The sequence below is a fragment of the Oncorhynchus mykiss genome, chromosome 11, assembly GCF_057628025.1.
Source record: "Oncorhynchus mykiss isolate SJ-2025 chromosome 11, ASM5762802v1, whole genome shotgun sequence".
Taxonomy (NCBI): domain Eukaryota; kingdom Metazoa; phylum Chordata; class Actinopteri; order Salmoniformes; family Salmonidae; genus Oncorhynchus; species Oncorhynchus mykiss.
The window spans coordinates 74,928,980-74,949,746 of record NC_143032.1 but is presented as its reverse complement, the minus strand read 5'-3'; the positions used below and the strand labels follow the sequence as shown (position 1 = coordinate 74,949,746).

Genomic DNA, 20,767 nt, shown 5'->3' with positions numbered 1-20,767 from the left:
TTTTCTTGTGTTTTAATTTCTAAATGTTTTACCAAAGGAAATAAATGATTGTGATTTATTGTTGAAATTCAAAAACGGTTGTACTATTTGTAAATAGGGTTTGATTATTGAGCTTAGAGAAGCAGTCATACATTTACAGACATCAACATGTAGGCCAATACAACACACTGTTATACAAACACAACAATTCTAGGTCAGTGTTATTCCAAAATTAGCTGCTGTGTAAACAAGACATCACTTAAATCTCAGAGAAGGAAGAGCTGCAATCCCATCACACGCCACCAGAGGACTCTTGAGTGATGAAGTGCACTTCGCTACAATAACCCCCGAAAGCCAACTATATACAGAAGCCTGCAACCTTCCCTTGCAAGTGAGTCATATAATTCCCTACGGGCAAGCTTTCTGTAGAAATTATGACGAGTTCAAATTAAAACCCACATCTACAGATATTGCCAATTAGGGAGTAAGGCACGTGCGTCTGCATCACTTGTAAACGCCGTATTCTTTTAAAACCTTGTAATAATAGGGCGCGGAGTCTACTCATTGCAGTTTATTACACGTCTATTTTGAAGAAGATGCAAAAACATAATTGCAAGGTTGTCCAGTAGATGGCGAGGTGTGTATGGTTGGGTTGTATGGGTGGACAGGGAGATTTGGTCGGATTCTGAGAACGTGTGTTATCCCATCCATTCCATCAACACAGCCCTTACACAGGGACGGAGGAGGAGGACAGTTGCTGTGTGACAGTAGAAAAAGCATGGATGATGTTATCCTGAAGGGATCACATAGATGCTGTCACTTGACTGGTTTGAAATGGGTTTGATCTTTTTTAAAAGAAAACAGTATATTTTTTAACCAATCCATTCACGTAACTAGAGACAGTTGATGTTACTGTTTTGCAAAAAAAAAAATGTCAACTTCAAGTAGTCTTTCAAAAAGAACAGCAGCCTGGTAAAATCGAAAGATAAAAGGAAAATAATTTCGGAGATCGCCTAGTGTAAACTAATCATAATGTATCCATGAGGACCAGAAGATGCTCGAATTTCTCTACCTCCCCGGTGCATTTTCCGTGGTCGTGGACCCTCTTCAAGTGCCATCCGCGGGGGTCGCTTCCCTTTTCGCCCCTCTTATATAATCAATGAATAAGACGAATGTTTCAAGCCAGGGTTAATTTTTTTATCGGAAGACATCCACCACCAGCGTGATACACTCGGGGCTGCACGGACAATGTGCAGCAGATATTCTATCATAAACAAGACGTGTGTTTACGATGATGGGACCGCGGACACCGACAGAGCCAGGTAAGGACTGAACTGAAAACAGCCTTGGCTTCTTGGCTAACGCCGAGTGCAGTGAAATTGACCGAGAGCCAAACATCTGTAGCCTATTTGGGAGAAATTTGGACTCGAGTCACGTGACTTGGACTCGAGTACGAGTCACATTTTGCGACTTCAGACTTGACTTGGCAAAAAGAAAAAACACTTGTCACTCGACTTCGACCTGACCATCTATGACTCGTGACCTAACTTGGACTTGAGCTGTACGACCCTAGAGACCCGATTTGTGACCTCGCGCACAATGTGAGCCTATCTGTCCTTTATATTGGAGTACTGGAGGTTCTGTGCGTTCTGTTCTGTGTCTCGACCAAACAGATTCACAGAAATCAGAGGTTGCGCAGGCCGGGCACAAAGCACGTATTCCAGCAAAGCGCGCGCCGATCCACTGTCCTCCAGTATTTATTTAGCAAACGTAATTACACATCGCTCCCGACATACTACATTTTACTTTATTGGTTGGTTATGTAGACTTCTTTTTTTTAATGTTTTATTTATTTAACCTTTATTTAGCTAGGCAAATCAGTAACCCTAACCCTAACCCTATTAAGAACAAATTATTATGTACAACGACGGCCTAGGAACAGAGGGTTAATTGAACTGCCTTGTTCAGGGACAGAACGACATCTCTGGGATTTGATGTAGCAACCTTTCGGTTACTGTCCCAACGCTCTAACCAATAGGCTACTTGCCGCCCCAAAACCATCGCTTTCTATTACATGGATTAGAAGGCTACCAGCCGCTTTCTAACCCATCGCTTTCTATTACATATAATAATATAATATTTTTTCCCCCAAACATCCTTTCTGAATTTTAAAGTTGTCCTCAAAGTAATCATCTAGTTTTTCAAAAGTATCTGTAATCTGATTACAATATTTGATCTGAAAAACGTAACAAATTGTCCAATTGCAGTGGTTGTGTCTGTAAAGGTTTGGGCTCCTGAATTTTTCCAGAGTTTCTTTAAAACCATGTGACCTGTTTAGAAAATATTTGTATATCTAGGTGGCAGGTAGGCTAGTGGTTAAGAGTTTTGGGCCATTAACTGAAAGGTCAATGGTTTGAATCCTGAGCCGGTCAGGTGAAAAATTGGTTGGTGTGCCCTTGAGCAAGGCACTTAACCCTAATTGCTCCTTTAAATTGCTCTGGATAAGAGCGTCTGCTAAATGACTAAAATGTTAGTGTGGTCCCACTCCCATATAAATACATTTTTACAACTAATAATGAATCACTGTCATACTCTATATGATCCTGATTTGCACCTGGTTAGGTTACCAGATTAGTGAAAGCTCCAGGCCTCCGGGAAAACAATTTGCCCCACCACTCTGGGACCTGTGGTGCATCAGGGCATCATCAGTCCCCAAAATGGTTGCATTTGGTTTCAAAGACTATGTGGTAGTGGAGGACATAAGAGGTGCAGTTTGTAAAATATGTGGGTCCAAAATCACTGATGCATTGCAACTGCAATGAAATTGGCATAAAACACTTAACCATTGACTTGAGGACTCGAACCCCGAAAGTAGGGAGGGACTTGACTCGACCTGAGCTGTGGAACTTGGGACATTACTTGAGACTTGCTCAGGACTTACAAAATTGTGATTTGGTCCCATCTCTGCTAGCTGGCAATGCACTGTTGCCGTCAGTCCATTCAACTTTTAACATTGTAGTCTGCTGTGTATCTTTGCGATAATTCCAAGCATGTTTATTTGGATGTCTAATCTGGAGAAAATAAATATTTAGAAAGGAGAATTAGTGAATGGCATTGTTTTAATCTGATTTAGTACATTTGAAATCCAATTGCATGACAGGCTAAGATGAACTATTGTGGTCCAACTTGTTTTCGGGTTTGTTACATTGTTTTTTAAATGTACTTTAATTTGCAAAGAACAGAACAGAATGAACATTGTGACTTCATTCAATTAATAAACTGTTAAACAAATCAAAATATATTTTATATTTGAGATTCTTCAAAGTAGCCACCCTTTGCCTTGATGACAGCTTTGCACACTCTTGGCATTCTCTCAACCAGCTTCATGAGGTAGTCACCTGGAATGCATTTTAATTAACAGGAGTGCCTTGTTAAAAGTTAATTTGTGGAATTTATTTTCTTCTTAATGCATTTGTGTCAATTAGTTGTGTTGTGACATGGTAGGGATGGTATACAGAAGATAGCCCTATTTGGTAAAATACCAAGTCCATATTATGGCAAGAACAGCTCAAATTAGCAAAGAGAAACAACAGTCTTACTTTAAGACATGAAGGTCAGTCAATCCGGAACATTTCAAGAACTTTCACAGGAAAGGAATACCCAGAGTTACCTCTGCTGCAGAGGATAAGTTCATTAGAGTTAACTGCACCTCAGACCTCAGCCCAAATAAATGCTTCACAGAGTTCAAGTAACAGACACATCTCAACATCAACTGTTCAGAAGAGACTGCGTGAATCAGGCCTTCATGGTTGAAATGCTGCAAAGAAACCACCACTAAAGGACACCAATAAGAAGAGACTTGCTTGGGCCAAGAAACACGAGCAATGGACATTAGACCGGTGGAAATCTGTCAGATTTTTTCTGATGTGTCCAAATTAGAGATTTTTGGTTCCAACCACTGTCTTTGTGAGACGCAGAGAAGGTGAACGGATGATCTCCGCATGTGTGCTTCCCATTGTGAAGCATGGAGGAGGAGGTGTTTTTTGTTGTTGTTATTAAGCACACTATAAGCACACTATATACAGTGTCAGTTGCACTAACATTTTTACAATGTGCAGGGATACTGGATCGATAGAGGTGGGGCAAAAAAAGTATTTAGTCAGCCACCTATTGTGCAAGTTCTCCCACTTAAAAAGATGAGTGAGGCCTGTAATTTTCATCATAGGTACACTTGAACTATGACATACAAAGTTAGAAAACAAATCCAGAAAATCACATTGTAGGATTTTAATGAATTTATTTGCAAATTATGTTGGAAAATAAGTATTTGGTCACCTACAAACAAGCAAGATTTCTGGCTCTCACAGACCTGTAACTTCTTCTTTAAGAGGCTCCTCTGTCCTCCACTCATTACCTGTATTAATGGCACCTGTTTTAACTTGTTATCAGTATAAAAGACACCTGTCCACAACCTCAAACAGTCACACTCCAAACTCCACTATGGCCAAGACCAAAGAGCTGTCAAAGGACACCAGAAACAACATTGTAGACCTGCACCAGGCTGGGAAGACTGAATCTGCAATAGGTAAGCAGCTTGGTTTGAAGAAATCAACTGTGGGAGCAATTGTTAGGAAATGGAAGACATACAAGAACACTTATAATCTCCCTCGATCTGGGGCTCCACGCAAGATCTCACCTCGTGGGTTCAAAATGATCACAAGAACGGTGAGCAAAAATCCCAGAACGACACGGGGGGACCTAGTGAATGACCTGCAGAGAGCTGGGACCAAAGTAAAAAAGCCTACCATCAGTAACACACTACGCCGCCAGGGACTCAAATCCTGCAGTTCCAGATGTGTCCTCCTGCTTAAGCCAGTACATATCCAGGCCCGTCTGAAGTTTGCTAGAGAGCATTTGGATGATCCAGAAGAAGATTGGAGAATGTCATATCGTCAGATGAAACAAAACTATAACTTTTTGGTAAAAACTCAACTCGTCATGTTTGGAGGACAAAGAATGCTGAGTTGCATCCAAAGAACACCATACCTACTGTGAAGCATGGGGGTGGAAACATCATGCTTTGGGGCTGTTTTTCTACAAGGGGACCAGGACGACTGATCTGTGTAAAGGAAAGAATGAATGGGGCCATGTATCGTGAGATTTTGAGTGAAAACCTCCTTCCATCAGCAAGGGCATTGAAGATGAAACGTGGCTGGGTCTTTCAGCATGACAATGATGCCAAACACACCGCCCGGGCAACGAAGGAGTGGCTTCTCAAGAAGCATTTCAAGGTCCTGGAGTGGCCTAGCCAGTCTCCAGATCTCAACCCCATAGAAAATCTTTGGAGGGAGTTGGAAGTCCGTGTTGCCCAGCAACAGCCCCAAAACATCACTGCTCTAGAGGAGATCTGCATGGAGGAATAGGCCAAAATACCAGCAACAGTGTGTGAAAACCTTGTGAAGACTTACAGAAAATGTTTGACCTCTGTCTTTGCCAACAAAGGGTATATAAAAAAGTATTGAGATAAACTTTTGTTATTGACCAAATACAGTGCCTTGCGAAAGTATTCGGCCCCCTTGAACTTTGCGACCTTTTGCCACATTTCAGGCTTCAAACATAAAGATATAAAACTGTATTTTTTGTGAAGAATCAACAACAAGTGGGACACAATCATGAAGTGGAACGACATTTATTGGATATTTCAAACTTTTTTAACAAATCAAACACTGAAAAATTGTCCGTGCAAAATTATTCAGCCCCCTTAAGTTAATACTTTGTAGCGCCACCTTTTGCTGCGATTACAGCTGTAAGTCGCTTGGGTTATGTCTCTATCAGTTTTGCGCATCGAGAGACTGAAATTTTTTCCCATTCCTCCTTGCAAAACAGCTCGAGCTCAGTGAGGTTGGATGGAGAGCATTTGTGAACAGCAGTTTTCAGTTCTTTCCACAGATTCTCGATTGGATTCAGGTCTGGACTTTGCCTTGGCCATTCTAACACCTGGATATGTTTATTTTTGAACCATTCCATTGCAGATTTTGCTTTATGTTTTGGATCATTGTCTTGTTGGAAGACAAATCTCCGTCCCAGTCTCAGGTCTTTTGCAGACTCCATCAGGTTTTCTTCCAGAATGGTCCTGTATTTGGCTCCATCCATCTTCCCATCAATTTAACCATCTTCCCTGTCCCTGCTGAAGAAAAGCAGGCCCAAACCATGATGCTGCCACCACCATGTTTGACAGTGGGGATGGTGTGTTCAGCTGTGTTGCTTTTACGCCAAACATAACATTTTGCATTGTTGCCAAAAAGTTCAATTTTGGTTTCATCTGACCAGAGCACCTTCTTCCACATGTTTGGTGTGTCTCCCATGTGGCTTGTGGCAAACTTTAAACAACACTTTTTATGGATATCTTTAAGAAATGGCTTTCTTCTTGCCACTCTTCCATAAAGGCCAGATTTGTGCAATAGATTGTTGTCCTATGGACAGAGTCTCCCACCTCAGCTGTAGATCTCTGCAGTTCATCCAGAGTGATCATGGGCCTCTTGGCTGCATCTCTGATCAGTCTTCTCCTTGTATGAGCTGAAAGTTTAGAGGGACGGCCAGGTCTTGGTAGATTTGCAGTGGTCTGATACTCCTTCCATTTCAATATTATCGCTTGCACAGTGCTCATTGGGATGTTTAAAGCTTGGGAAATATTTTTGTATCCAAATCCGGCTTTAAACTTCTTCACAACAGTATCTCGGACCTGCCTGGTGTGTTCCTTGTTCTTCATGATGCTCTCTGCGCTTTTAACGGACCTCTGAGACTATCACAGTGCAGGTGCATTTATACGGAGACTTGATTACACACAGGTGGATTGTATTTATCATCATTAGTCATTTAGGTCAACATTGGATCATTCAGAGATCCTCACTGAACTTCTGGAGAGAGTTTGCTGCACTGAACGTAAAGGGGCTGAATAATTTTGCACGGCCAATTTTTCAGTTTTTGATTTGTTAAAAAAGTTTGAAATATCCAATAAATGTCGTTCCACTTCATGATTGTGTCCCACTTGTTGTTGATTCTTCACAAAAAAAGACAGTTTTATATCTTTATGTTTGAAGCCTGAAATGTGGCAAAAGGTCGCAAAGTTCAAGGGGGCCGAATACTTTCGCAAGGCACTGTACTTCTTTTCCACCATAATTTGCAAATAAATTCATTAAAAATCCTACAATGTGATTTTCTGGATTTTTCTTTTTCTTCTCATTTTGTCTGTCATAGTTGAAGTGTACCTATGATGAAAATTACAGGCCTCTTATCTTTTTAAGGGGGAGAGCTTGCACAATTGGTGGCTGACTAAATACTTTTTTTGCCCCACTGTATATAGGGGTAAGGTGACTAGGCATCAGCATAAATGATAAACAGAGTAGCAACAGTTTGTATGTGAGTGTATAAACACAGTAGCAGCAGTTTGTATGTGAGTGTATAAACAGAGTAGTGTATAAACAGAGTAGCAGCAGTTTGTATGTGAGTGTATAAACAGAGTAGCAGCAGTTTGTATGTGAGTGTATAAACACAGTAGCAGCAGTTTGTATGTGAGTGTATAAACAGAGTAGTGTATAAACAGAGTAGCAACAGTTTGAATGTGAGTGTATAAACACAGTAGCAGCAGTTTGAATGTGAGTGTATAAACAGAGTAGCAGCAGTTTGTATGTGAGTGTATAAACAGAGTAGCAGCAGTTTGTATGTGAGTGTATAAACAGAGTAGTGTATAAACAGAGTAGCAGCAGTTTGTATGTGAGTGTATAAACAGAGTAGCAGCAGTTTGAATGTGAGTGTATAAACAGAGTAGCAGCAGTTTGTATGTGAGTGTATAAACAGAGTAGTGTATAAACAGAGTAGTGTATAAACACAGTAGCAGCAGTTGTATGTGAGTGTATAAACAGAGTAGCAGCAGTTTGTATGTGAGTGTATAAACAGAGTAGCAACAGTTTGTATGTGAGTGTATAAACACAGTAGCAGCAGTTGTATGTGAGAGTATAAACAGAGTAGCAGCAGTTGTATGTGAGTGTATAAACAGAGTAGCAGCAGTTTGTATGTGAGTGTATAAACAGAGTAGCAGCAGTTTGTATGTGAGTGTATAAACACAGTAGCAGCAGTTGTATGTGAGTGTATAAACAGAGTAGTGTATAAACACAGTAGCAGCAGTTGTATGTGAGAGTATAAACAGAGTAGCAGCAGTTTGTATGTGAGTGTATAAACAGAGTAGCAACAGTTTGAATGTGAGTGTATAAACAGAGTAGCAACAGTTTGAATGTGAGTGTATAAACAGAGTAGCAGCAGTTGTATGTGAGAGTATAAACAGAGTAGCAGCAGTTGTATGTGAGTGTATAAACAGAGTAGCAGCAGTTTGAATGTGAGTGTATAAACAGAGTAGCAGCAGTTGTATGTGAGAGTATAAACAGAGTAGCAGCAGTTGTATGTGAGTGTATAAACAGAGTAGCAGCAGTTTGAATGTGAGTGTATAAACAGAGTAGCAACAGTTTGAATGTGAGTGTATAAACAGAGTAGCAGCAGTTGTATGTGAGAGTATAAACAGAGTAGCAGCAGTTGTATGTGAGTGTATAAACAGAGTAGCAGCAGTTTGTATGTGAGTGTATAAACAGAGTAGTGTATAAACAGAGTAGCAACAGTTGTATGTGAGTGTATAAACAGAGTAAAGGCAGTTTGTATGTGAGTGTATAAACAGAGTAGCAGCAGTTGTATGTGAGTGTATAAACAGAGTAGCAGCAGTTTGTATGTGAGTGTATAAACAGAGTAGCAGCAGTTTGTATGTGAGTGTATAAACAGAGTAGTGTATAAACACAGTAGCAGCAGTTGTATGTGAGTGTATAAACAGAGTAAAGGCAGTTTGTATGTGAGTGTATAAACAGAGTAGCAGCAGTTGTATGTGAGTGTATAAACACAGTAGCAGCAGTTGTATGTGAGTGTATAAACAGAGTAAAGGCAGTTTGTATGTGAGTGTATAAACAGAGTAGCAGCAGTTGTATGTGAGAGTATAAACAGAGTAGCAGCAGTTGTATGTGAGTGTATAAACAGAGTAGTGTATAAACACAGTAGCAGCAGTTTGTATGTGAGAGTATTAACAGAGTAGCAGCAGTTGTATGTGAGTGTATAAACAGAGTAGCAGCAGTTTGTATGTGAGTGTATAAACAGAGTAGTGTATAAACACAGTAGCAGCAGTTTGTATGTGAGAGTATTAACAGAGTAGCAGCAGTTGTATGTGAGTGTATAAACAGAGTAGCAGCAGTTTGTATGTGAGTGTATAAACAGAGTAGCAGCAGTTTGTATGTGAGTGTATAAACACAGTAGCAACAGTTTGAATGTGAGTGTATAAACAGAGTAGCAACAGTTTGTATGTGAGTGTATAAACAGAGTAGCAGCAGTTTGTATGTGAGTGTATAAACAGAGTAGTGTATAAACAGAGTAAAGGCAGTTTGTATGTGAGTGTATAAACAGAGTAGCAGCAGTTGTATGTGAGAGTATAAACAGAGTAGCAGCAGTTTGTATGTGAGTGTATAAACAGAGTAGCAGCAGTTTGTATGTGAGTGTATAAACACAGTAGCAGCAGTTGTATGTGAGTGTATAAACAGAGTAGCAGCAGTTTGTATGTGAGTGTATAAACAGAGTAGCAGCAGTTTGTATGTGAGTGTATAAACAGAGTAGCAGCAGTTTGTATGTGAGTGTATAAACAGAGTAGTGTATCAACAGAGTAAAGGCAGTTTGTATGTGAGTGTATAAACAGAGTAGCAGCAGTTTGTATGTTAGTGTATAAACAGAGTAGCAGCAGTTTGTATGTGAGTGTATAAACAGAGTAGTGTATAAACAGAGTAAAGGCAGTTTGTATGTGAGTGTATAAACAGAGTAGCAGCAGTTGTATGTGAGAGTATAAACAGAGTAGCAGCAGTTTGTATGTGAGTGTATAAACAGAGTAGCAGCAGTTGTATGTGAGAGTATAAACAGAGTAGCAGCAGTTTGTATGTGAGTGTATAAACAGAGTAGCAGCAGTTGTATGTGAGTGTATAAACAGAGTAGCAGCAGTTGTATGTGAGTGTATAAACAGAGTAGCAGCAGTTTGAATGTGAGTGTATAAACAGAGTAACAGCAGTTTGTATGTGAGTGTATAAACAGAGTAGCAGCAGTTGTATGTGAGTGTATAAACAGAGTAGCAGCAGTTTGTATGTGAGTGTATAAACAGAGTAGCAGCAGTTTGTATGTGAGTGTATAAACAGAGTAGCAGCAGTTTGTATGTGAGTGTATAAACAGAGTAGCAGCAGTTTGTATGTGAGTGTATAAACAGAGTAGCAGCAGTTGTATGTGAGTGTATAAACAGAGTAGCAGCAGTTTGTATGTGAGTGTATAAACAGAGTAGCAGCAGTTTGTATGTGAGTGTATAAACAGAGTAGCAGCAGTTTGTATGTGAGTGTATAAACAGAGTAGCAGCAGTTGTATGTGAGTGTATAAACAGAGTAGCAGCAGTTGTATGTGAGAGTATAAACAAGAGTAGCAGCAGTTTGTATGTGAGTGTATAAACAGAGTAGCAGCAGTTTGTATGTGAGAGTATAAACAGAGTAGCAGCAGTTTGTATGTGAGAGTATAAACAGAGTAGAGTATAAACAGAGTAGCAGCAGTTTGAATGTGAGTGTATAAACAGAGTAGCAGCAGTTTGTATGTGAGTGTATAAACAGAGTAGCAGCAGTTTGTATGTGAGTGTATAAACAGAGTAGAGTATAAACAGAGTAGCAGCAGTTTGAATGTGAGTGTATAAACAGAGTAGCAGCAGTTGTATGTGAGTGTATAAACAGAGTAGCAGCAGTTTGTATGTGAGTGTATAAACAGAGTAGCAGCAGTTTGAATGTGAGAGTATAAACACAGTAGCAGCAGTTGTATGTGAGTGTATAAACAGAGTAGCAGCAGTTTGTATGTGAGTGTATAAACAGAGTAGTGTATAAACAGAGTAGCAGCAGTTTGTATGTGAGTGTATAAACAGAGTAGCAGCAGTTTGAATGTGAGTGTATAAACAGAGTAGCAGCAGTTGTATGTGAGTGTATAAACAGAGTAGCAGCAGTTTGTATGTGAGTGTATAAACAGAGTAGCAGCAGTTTGTATGTGAGTGTGTGTAGTGTCAGTATAAATGTATGTGCATTTGTGTGAGTGAGCAGATGATGCAGTGAGTGTTCGTGTGTTTTGGAGTATCAGTGTGTGTAGTGTGTAGGGCCCTGTGAGTGTGCATAGAGGCAGTGTAAAAATAACAATGAAATACAAAGGTCACTGGCCCTCTCACGTCATCTCACCACACTCTCATCCCTCCTTACAGGAGGCTTCTTGGGGTTTGTCCTCTGGGCTGCTAATCAGAGTATCTCTCTCTCTTGCTCTCTCTCTTTCTCTCTCTCTCCCTCCCTATTCAATTTCAATTTAAGGGCTTTATTGGCATGGGACAAATATGTTTCTTTTGCCAATGCAAGTGACAGATAATAAACAAAAGTGAAATAAACAATAAAAAATTAACAGTAAACATTACACTCACAAAAGTTCCAAAGGAATAAAGACATTTCAAATGTCATATACTTTTTTAACAAATCAAAAACTGAAAAATTGGGCGTGCAAAATTATTCAGCCTGGTGTGTTCCTTGTTCTTCATGATGCTCTCTGCGCTTTTAACGGACCTCTGAGACCTCTGAACTTCTGGAGAGAGTTTACTGCACTGAAAGTAAAGGGGCTGAAAAATTTTGCACGCCCAATTTTTCAGTTTTTGATTTGTTAAAAAAGTTTGAAATATCCAATAAATGTCGTTCCACTTCATGATTGTGTCCCACTTGTTGTTGATTCTTCACAAAAAAATACAGTTTTATATCTTTATGTTTGAAGCCTGAAATGTGGCAAAAGGTCGCAAAGGTCAAGGGGGCCGAATACTTTCGCAAGGCACTGTAATGACTATATACAGTGCTGTAACGATGTGCAAATAGTTAAAGTACTAATGGGAAAATAAATAAACATAAATATTGGGTTTATTTACAATGGTGTTTGTTCTTCACTGGTTGCCTTTTTCTTGCGGCAACAAGTCACAAATCTTGCTGCTGTGATGGTGTGATCTGAGGGAAATATGTGTCTCTAATATGGTCATATATTTGGCAGGAGGTTAGGAAATGCAGCTCAGTTTCCACCTCATTTTGTGGGCAGTGTGCACATAGCCTGTCTTCTCTTGAGAGTCAGGTCTGCCTCTCTCAATAGCAAGGCTATGCTCACTGAGTCTGTACATAGTCAAAGCATTCTTTAAGTTTGGGTCAGTCACAGTGGTCAGGTATTCTGCCACTGTGTACTCTCTGTTTAGGGCCAAATAACATTCTAGTTTGCTCAGTTTTTTTGTTGTTAATTCAAGTAATTCTCTTTTTGTTTTCTCATTATTTGGTTGGGTCTAATTGTGTTGCTGTCCTGGAGCTTTGTTGGGTCTGTTTGTGTTTGTGAACAGAACCCCAGGACCAGCTTGCTTAGTGGATTCTTCTCCAAGTTAATCTCTCTATAGGTGATGGCTTTGTTATGGAAGGTTTGGGAATCGGTTCCTTTTAGGTGGTTGTAGAATTTAATGTATCTTTTCTGCATTTTGACAATTAGTGGGTATCGGCCTAATTCGTCTCTCCATGCATTATTTGTTTTACATTGTACACAGGATATTTGGTGTTTTTTGGTTGGTGAGCAGTCCCCAGACCTCACAACCATAAAGCGCAATGGGTTCTATAACTGATTCAAGTATTTTTAGCCAGATCCTATGTCGAATTTTATGTTTCTTTTGATGGCGTAGAAGGCCGTTCTTGCCTTGTCTCTCAGATCGTTCACAGCTTTGTGGAAGTTACCTGTGGCGCTGATGTTTAGGCGGAGGTATGTATAGTTTTGTGTGTGCTCTAGGACAACGGTGTGTAGATGGAATTTGTATTTGTGGTCCTGGCAACTGGACCTTTTTTGGAACACCATTCTTTTTGTCTTACTGAGAATTACTGTGAGGGCCCAGGTAGGTCTGACAGAATCTGTGCAGAAGATCTAGGTGCTGCTGTAGGCCCTCCTTGATTGGGACAGAACCACCAGATCATCAGCAAACAGTAGACATTTGACTTCAGATTCTAGTAGGGTGAAGCCCTACTAGAGAAGCCGGGTGCTGCAGATTGTTCTAGTGCCCTCGCCAATACGTTGATATACAGTTTATTCGGAAAGTATTCTGACCCCTTGACTTTTTCCACATTTTGTTATTTTACAGCCTTATTCTGAAAATGATTAAATAGTTTTTTCCCTCATCAATCTACATACAATACCCCATAATGACAAAGCAAGAACAGGTTTTTAGAATTTTTTGCAAATGTATTAAAAATAAAAACTGAATTATGACATTAGCATAAGTATTCAGACCCTTTACTCAGTACTTTGTTGAAGCACCTTTGGCAGAGATTACATAATTGAGTCCTATTGGGTATGATGCTACAAGCTGGCAAACCTGTATTTGGGGAGTATCTCCCATTATTTTTTGCAGATCCTCTCAAGCTCTGTCAGCTTGGATGGGGAGTGTCGCTGCACAGCTAGTTTCAGGTCTCTCCAGAGATGTTTGATCGGGTTCAAATCCGGGCTTTGGCTGGGCCAAAGAGACTTGTCCCAAATCCACTCCTGCGTTGTCTTGGCTGTGTGCTTAGGGTCGTTGTCCTGTTGGAAGGTGAACCTTCACCCCAGTCTGATGTCCCGAGCGCTCTGGAGCAGGTTTTCATCAAGGATCTCTCTGTACTTTGCTTCGTTCATCGTTCCCTCGTTCCTGACGAGTCTCCCAGTCCCAGCCACTCAAAAATATCCCGACAGCATGACGCTGCCACCATCATGCTTCACCGTAGGAATGGTGCAAAGTTTCCTCCAGATGTGACACTTGGCATTCAGGCGAAATAGTTCAATCTTGGTTTCATCAGACCAGAGAATCTTGTTTCTCATGGTCTGAGAGTCCTTTAGTAACCCTGAAGCTCTGTCAGAGTGATCATCTGGTTCTTGGTCACCTCCCTGACCAAGGCCCTTCTCAATTTGCTCAGTTTGGCACGGGCTAGGAAGAGTCTTGGTGGTTCCAAACTTCTTCTATTTAAGAATGATGGAGGCCACTGTGTTCTTGGGGACATTCAATGCTGCAAATAAAATATTGGTACCGTTCCCCAGATCTGTGCCTCGACACAATCCTGTCTCGGAGCTCTACCGACAAATACTTTGACCATATGGCTTGGTTTTTGCTCTGACATGCACGGTCAACTGTGGGACCTTAAATAGACAAGTGTGTGCCTTTCCAAATCATGTCAAGTCAATTGAATTTACCACAGGTGGAAAAATCTCAAGGATGATCAATGGAAACAGGATGCACCTGAGCTCAATTTCGAGTCTCATAGCAAAGGGTCTGTATAGTTATGTAAATAATGTTTGAAAAAGACACGGGGACAACACAGGGACGAAGCCCAAAACAAACCCATCTATAAAATACACAGGGATGTAACCCAAACAAAAGAGCGAGGTTTAAACCTCTTAATATTACATGGGACGAGACCCGTCATAACACTACATAGGACCAGACCCGAAATAACAAGTGCACAATACACGTATCACGAAAGCCTAAACAATAAAGCACAGGTACTCACAAGACCAACTGACATGGGAACAGTAACCGACAAGTACAATGGGGAACAGAGAGCACATATATAACATACTAATCAGGGGGAATGGGAACCAGGTGTGCGTAATGAGACAAGACAGCCCGGGGTTGGTGGTAATGAATCAAGTTCAGTGATGCCTAGAAAGCTGGTGAAATAGACCTGGTGCATGGAATGAGCAGCAGTACCGGGGGACTCTGTGTCATTATAGGTTATTGTGTGTAGATTGATGAGAAATATATATAATTTAATCCATTGTAGAATAATTCTGAAACGTAACAACATGTGGAAAAAGTCAAGGGGTCTGAATACTTTCCGAATGTACTGTATATGTTGAACGAGGGTGGGGCTCAAGCTGCATCCCTGTCTCAACCCACGGCCCTGTGAAAATACAACTTTTTTTTTCTCCAATTTTAATCGCACACTTGTTGTTTGTGTTAATGGATTTTATAATGTCGCTGCTGTCCTTGTCTGTTCATAAGGCTAGAACTGAGATGGGAAAAATTCCCATTCATCCTGGAACATGATTCAGAAGATTTTAAAGTTAGGGGAGTTAGTGTTTCTGTCTGTTTTAAAGACTCTGATCGACAACACTGTTTGTGATGACTGCAGTTGTTTCTAATCTTCAATTGTATCTTTAACTTGTGACACTTGGTCCTGTGTGTGTATTTTGTATTTTTCTGTAATATTTTGTGGACACACTGCTATTTCCTTGTTTTGGCTTCTTGCCATGTCACCCTCGCAAAAGAGGTTTTTAACCTTAATGGGTTTTACCTGGTTGAATAAAAACCATTTTAAAATGTTGTATATTTTCCCCCAACACCACTTTCCATAAATTTTTACAGCAGAGCTCCATGCCAAATTGAGTCGAAATATATATATTTTTATCAACAAATCAACAAATCAGAGCCTCAGTACATTGTTTTCACTGAGGAAATGTAGATGTCTGCTGTTGATGATACTTCTCTCTCTCTCTCTCTCTCTCTCTCTCTCTCTCTCTCTCTCTCTCTCTCTCTCTCTCTCTTTCAATTTATGGACTTTATTGGCATGGGAAACATGTTAACATTACCAAAGCAAGTGAAATAGATAATAAACAATAAAAAAATGAAAAATGAACTGCAAACATTACACATTCAACAGTCGTAGCCAAAAGTTTTGAGAATGACACAAATATTATTTTTCACAAAGCCTGCTGCCTCAGTTTGTATGATGGTAATTTGCATATACTCCAGAATGTTATGAAGAGTGATCAGATGAATTGCAATTAATTGCAAAGTCCCTCTTTGCCATGCAAATTAACTGAATCCCACAAAAACGTTTCCACTACATTTCAGCCCTGCCACAAAAGGACCAGCTGACATCATGTCAGTGATTCTCTCGTTAAAACAGGTGTGAGTGTTGACGAGGACAAGGCTGGAGATCACGCTGTCATGCTGATTGAGTTCGAATAACAGACTGGAGGCTTCAAAAGGAGGGTGGTGCTTGGAATCATTGTTCTTCCTCTGTCAATCATGGTTACCTGCAAGGAAACACGTGCCGTCATCATTGCTTTGCACAAAAAAGGGCTTCACAGGTAAGGATATTGCTGCCAGTAAGATTGCACCTAAATCAACCATTTATCGGATCATCAAGAACTTCAAGGAGAGCGGTTCAATTGTTGTGAAGAAGGCTTCAGAGCGCACAAGAAAGTCCAGCAAGCACCAGGACCGCCTCCTAAAGGTGATTCAGCTGCGGGATCGGGGAACCACCAGTACAGAGCTTGCTCAGGAATGGCAGCAGGCAGGTGAGTGCATCTGCACGCTCAGTGAGTCGAAGACTTTTAGAGGATGGCCTGGTGTCAAGAAGGGCAGCAAAGAAGCCACTTCTCTCCAGGAAAAACATCAGGGACAGACTGATATTCTGCAAAGGGTACAGGGAGTGGACTGCTGAGGACTGAGGTAAAGTCATTATCTCTGATGAATCACCTTTCCGATTGTTTGGGGCATCTGGAAAAAAGCTTGTCCGGAGAAGACAAGGTGAGCGCTACCATCAGTCCTGTGTCATGCCAACAGTAAAGCATCCTGATATGTGTCTCTAATATGGTCATACATTTGGCACGAGGTTAGGAAGTGCAGCTCAGTTACCACCTCATTTTGTGGGCAGTGTGCACATAGCCTGTCTTTTCTTGAAAGCCAGGTCTGCCTCTCTCTCTCTCTCTCTCTCTCTCTCTCTCTCTCTCTCTCTCTCTCTCTCTCATGAGCCCACTCCAGCCTGTCCATTCTCTCATGATGACCGCCTACAGGGCTGACCCATATAGTCATTAGCCATGTGTGTGCATTGGAGAGCTCCCTATGTACTTAATGTACTGTAGGAGAGCTCCAGATAAGGAGTTGGGACGTTGAGCATGGTACAAAGATTGACCCTAAAAGCACCAACATATTTCGACCACTAAAAGCACAAAAACTGGTATTTTTTTCCTCCTCAAACTGGAAATGATGGCAAAAAGATACTTTCTGTCAAACAGTAACACTTTTTTATTTTATTAACATTTTGCAACACAAGTAAATTATTTACATTTCCAAAAATAAGCATATTGTACACACATTAGAACATTTTCACACAATTAAAAATCAAATTCTATGTTTATGTATGTTTTTCATGTTTTGAATGGTTATTTTATGTTTTTTTTCAGAGGTTGAATTTGGCGATTGAGCTAATCTGACATACCAGTATTAACAAAAATAGCCACTGCTATGCTATGCTGATATGTTATATAGGCTACAGTATATGGGCACCGGTGCCATCAGTCTTTTAACTTTAACTTTGGAATGCTATGGGCTCTCAACGGAACTTGTTATAGAGACTTGTTATAGAGAGTTATAGTGGCTGCCACGCCCCCCAGGGGCCAAATCTGCAGTGGCTCCATATGTATATGTATATGTTCAGAGTACATACTGTACATCTATCTACCTCTGTGCCAACATTTATGCTTTGAGCCCACTACTATTGAGTCCACATTTTCAGCACACCACTAGTATACAAAAGAGAGATTACTTTTCTTTCCTCCATATTAACACAGAAATCATTGTGTTTTTATGTCTGTAAGTTAATTAGTTGCTTGATAAAGTCTGTACATTTCTGAAGGACAAAACAAAGGGTTTAGAAATGATGTCCTTTTTTTGGAGTGAAGCATCGTCACACACAAGATCAGCAAATAACCCATTTGAGTCCCATATTGTCCACTTAGTGTTTTTACAGCAAATCAGAGAGGCACTTTACTGCTTGTTGATTATCAAAGGCTCCACGTAGCACATTGCCTAAATTTAAAACAGTAGTATTAAGAATTTTTCAGCAGGGACCCCATTTTTTTCCCCAAGAATTTCTTGCGGTCCCACCCCAAATCTGATGACACAACCTTAAAATCGGTACATTTTGATTAGACATCATCAAATAACTTTCAGTTTCATTGCATTTTCATCTCTTATCAAAATTAAAAGAAACCAATAAATACATTTACTCAATAAAATTGTATTTGTCAAATTATCTTTCTCAAAAAATGTATTCCATTCTCTTAAATATATATATTTCTTTAGTTTTTGGCGACCCTACTGCTGTTTCCATTGCGACCCTGACTTTGAATACCACTGATCTAAAACATTACTTTGACTTTTCATGAAACTGTGTTATAGTGAGACATAACACAACTCGTCTTAGCCATCAACCGCATGTTGGAGTAATCCTTAAAGAAGGAATGTAAAAGAAGAGGTAACTTCAGAGGGATTGGTTTGCCTCAGCAGCAGCACAGAGTTAAGCTGATATGTATGCTGTGTGTGTTATTGTTACACACCGTATACCCCCCACCTTGTAGATGTATTATTCATGTTGAACTCTGCTTTCCTCTCTCTTTTCCTCTCTTTTCCTCTCTTTTCCTCTCTCTCTCTCTCTTTTCCTCTCTCTCTCTCTCTCTCTCTCTCTCTCTCTCTCTCTCTCAAATATTCCTATATCCCTCACCAAGACGCTACCATGAGCCCGCTGCGTCGATCCTCGAGATCCCATGGTGACAGGTAATGTGTCTTGTCAACGTGACAAGGACTGACATGAAAATAGTGTGTGTGTGTGTTTGTATTGGCTGTAAGCCTATGTTTGTTTGATCTTCTACTTAAACATTCCACCAGTATCAATAGAGCAGCCATAATGAAACGGTCCCAGAGTGATCCTGGATAATTGAAACCTGTTTATCTTCATTTGACTATGTTTAATGGTGTATTCAGTGGACTGCTCCGACCAATACTACCGTTCTGTACAGAACATTTATTAAACCTTGCCTCCCAAATGACACCCTATTCTCTATGTTGTGCACTACTCTTGACCAGAGGGCTGTGCTCAAAAATCGTGCACTACTGTAGCTATATACACATGCTGTATCTTAATTTGATCATTCTGTTGTTGCAGGAATGTTCTTGCTCAGCAGGAAATGCCAACTTGTTTTGTACTCAAGGTTCAAAAAGGCTTCTAAAGTTAGTAATTTCCACGTTAAAATATTTACCCTAACGTAAAATGTATCAACCCCTACAAAAAAATTCCATTCATTATAATCCACATAACAATTCACATGACCTGTTGCTTGCAGGATTATTTTCATGCTGTGGTTTCAAACTTCCTCAAATGAAGATACGGCATCTGTAGGAAATAGGGTGTCAATTTGGGATGCAGGCTGTATGTTCAGCTAGGGAGATGATCTGTGTTCCCTAGGGGGTTTAATGCATCATGAATACATCATGTATTGTCACTGTGGAAATCGTCTTCAGACATCAAATTTCACATCATCAAAATGTGTAGACTTTGTGGTGTAGTTATTTAATGCGGAGAGAAACCTTTCCATTTTAACTGGATCCAAATTGCTTAGGATAATCTTACCATTCAATTACTGCACAAGTTGATGGATTTAACATTTTCCCTCTCCAACAGGTCTGTTTCAAAAAATCCCATCTAATGCCAAAAATGGTTGGAATTCTATTCAGCATTTATTTATACATTTTTGCTCATGTGGTGAAAATGTGGATGGCCCAGACTCTGGGCAGTTGATCAGGCCATTGATTTAATCAGATTTTATATATTTGTGTTAGTGCTCATTGTGGATCTGTACAACTCTGTTTTGCTCACTTTAAACACTCATGTGCATGCACACACACACAAACACACACATACTCTTGCATCGACCCAGATATGAACAAATCCCTTGATAAAAATGTAATTTCCTTCTCTGCTTGCTTGTCATTCCTTTCCCTTTCATTGCAATGGAACGCTACAGAATAAGAGGAGATAAAGTACATGGATGTGCTTGTTAAACCTTGCTGTCAACCATTGAGACATATCATAGTTGTACCTCTGTCCTGTCAACAACTCAAAACGTATCATATCCCAGTGTGAGACTATATTCTAACCTCCTCAGTGCTCTGTCAGCAACTCAGTATGTCAGTGTCAGAGATCATATCAAAAGCTGCTTGCCAGCAATCAGAGATCGTGTCTTAAGTCATCCAACCCTACATATTTTTTTATACAGTATGTCTTTCTTAGATTTCTTATACAGTATGTCTTTCTTAGATTTCTTTGTATGTTGTCAGGTCTGACTCCACGGAGACCCTCCAGAAGAACAACAGCAGCAACAGTGGAGTTATTCTGGACATCTCAGCCCTCAAGTTGGAGGTGGACTCTGAGGTCCCTCCTCTACCGCCCCGCTACCGCTTCAGGGACCTGCTGCTGGGGGACCAGTCCTTTCAGAATGACGACAGGTAATGGTAATACACCTGTAAAGATAATATACCTGTAAAGATTATATAATACACCTGTAAAGATAATATAATACACCTGTAATATAATACACCTGTAAAGATGATATAATACACTTGTAAAGATTATACAATACGCCTGTAATGATTATATAATGCAACTGTAAAGACTATATAATACACCTGTAAAGATTAACAATACACCTGTTAAGATTAACAATACACATGTAAAGACTATATAATACACCTGTAAAGATCAACAATGCACCTGTAAAGATTAACAATACACCTGTAAAGATTACACAACACACCTGTGAAGATGTG

General features: G+C 40.1%; 1 long non-coding RNA gene across 1 annotated transcript; it reads left to right on the top strand.

Annotated features, from left to right (window-relative positions):
- The first annotated feature begins 613 nt into the window (after positions 1–613).
- Positions 614–20,450, top strand: LOC149979862 (uncharacterized). Its single transcript, XR_016484286.1, has 3 exons — positions 614–1,301; positions 18,670–18,718; positions 20,279–20,450. It is a non-coding gene; the product is annotated as an uncharacterized LOC149979862 (long non-coding RNA).
- The last annotated feature ends 317 nt before the right edge of the window (positions 20,451–20,767 follow it).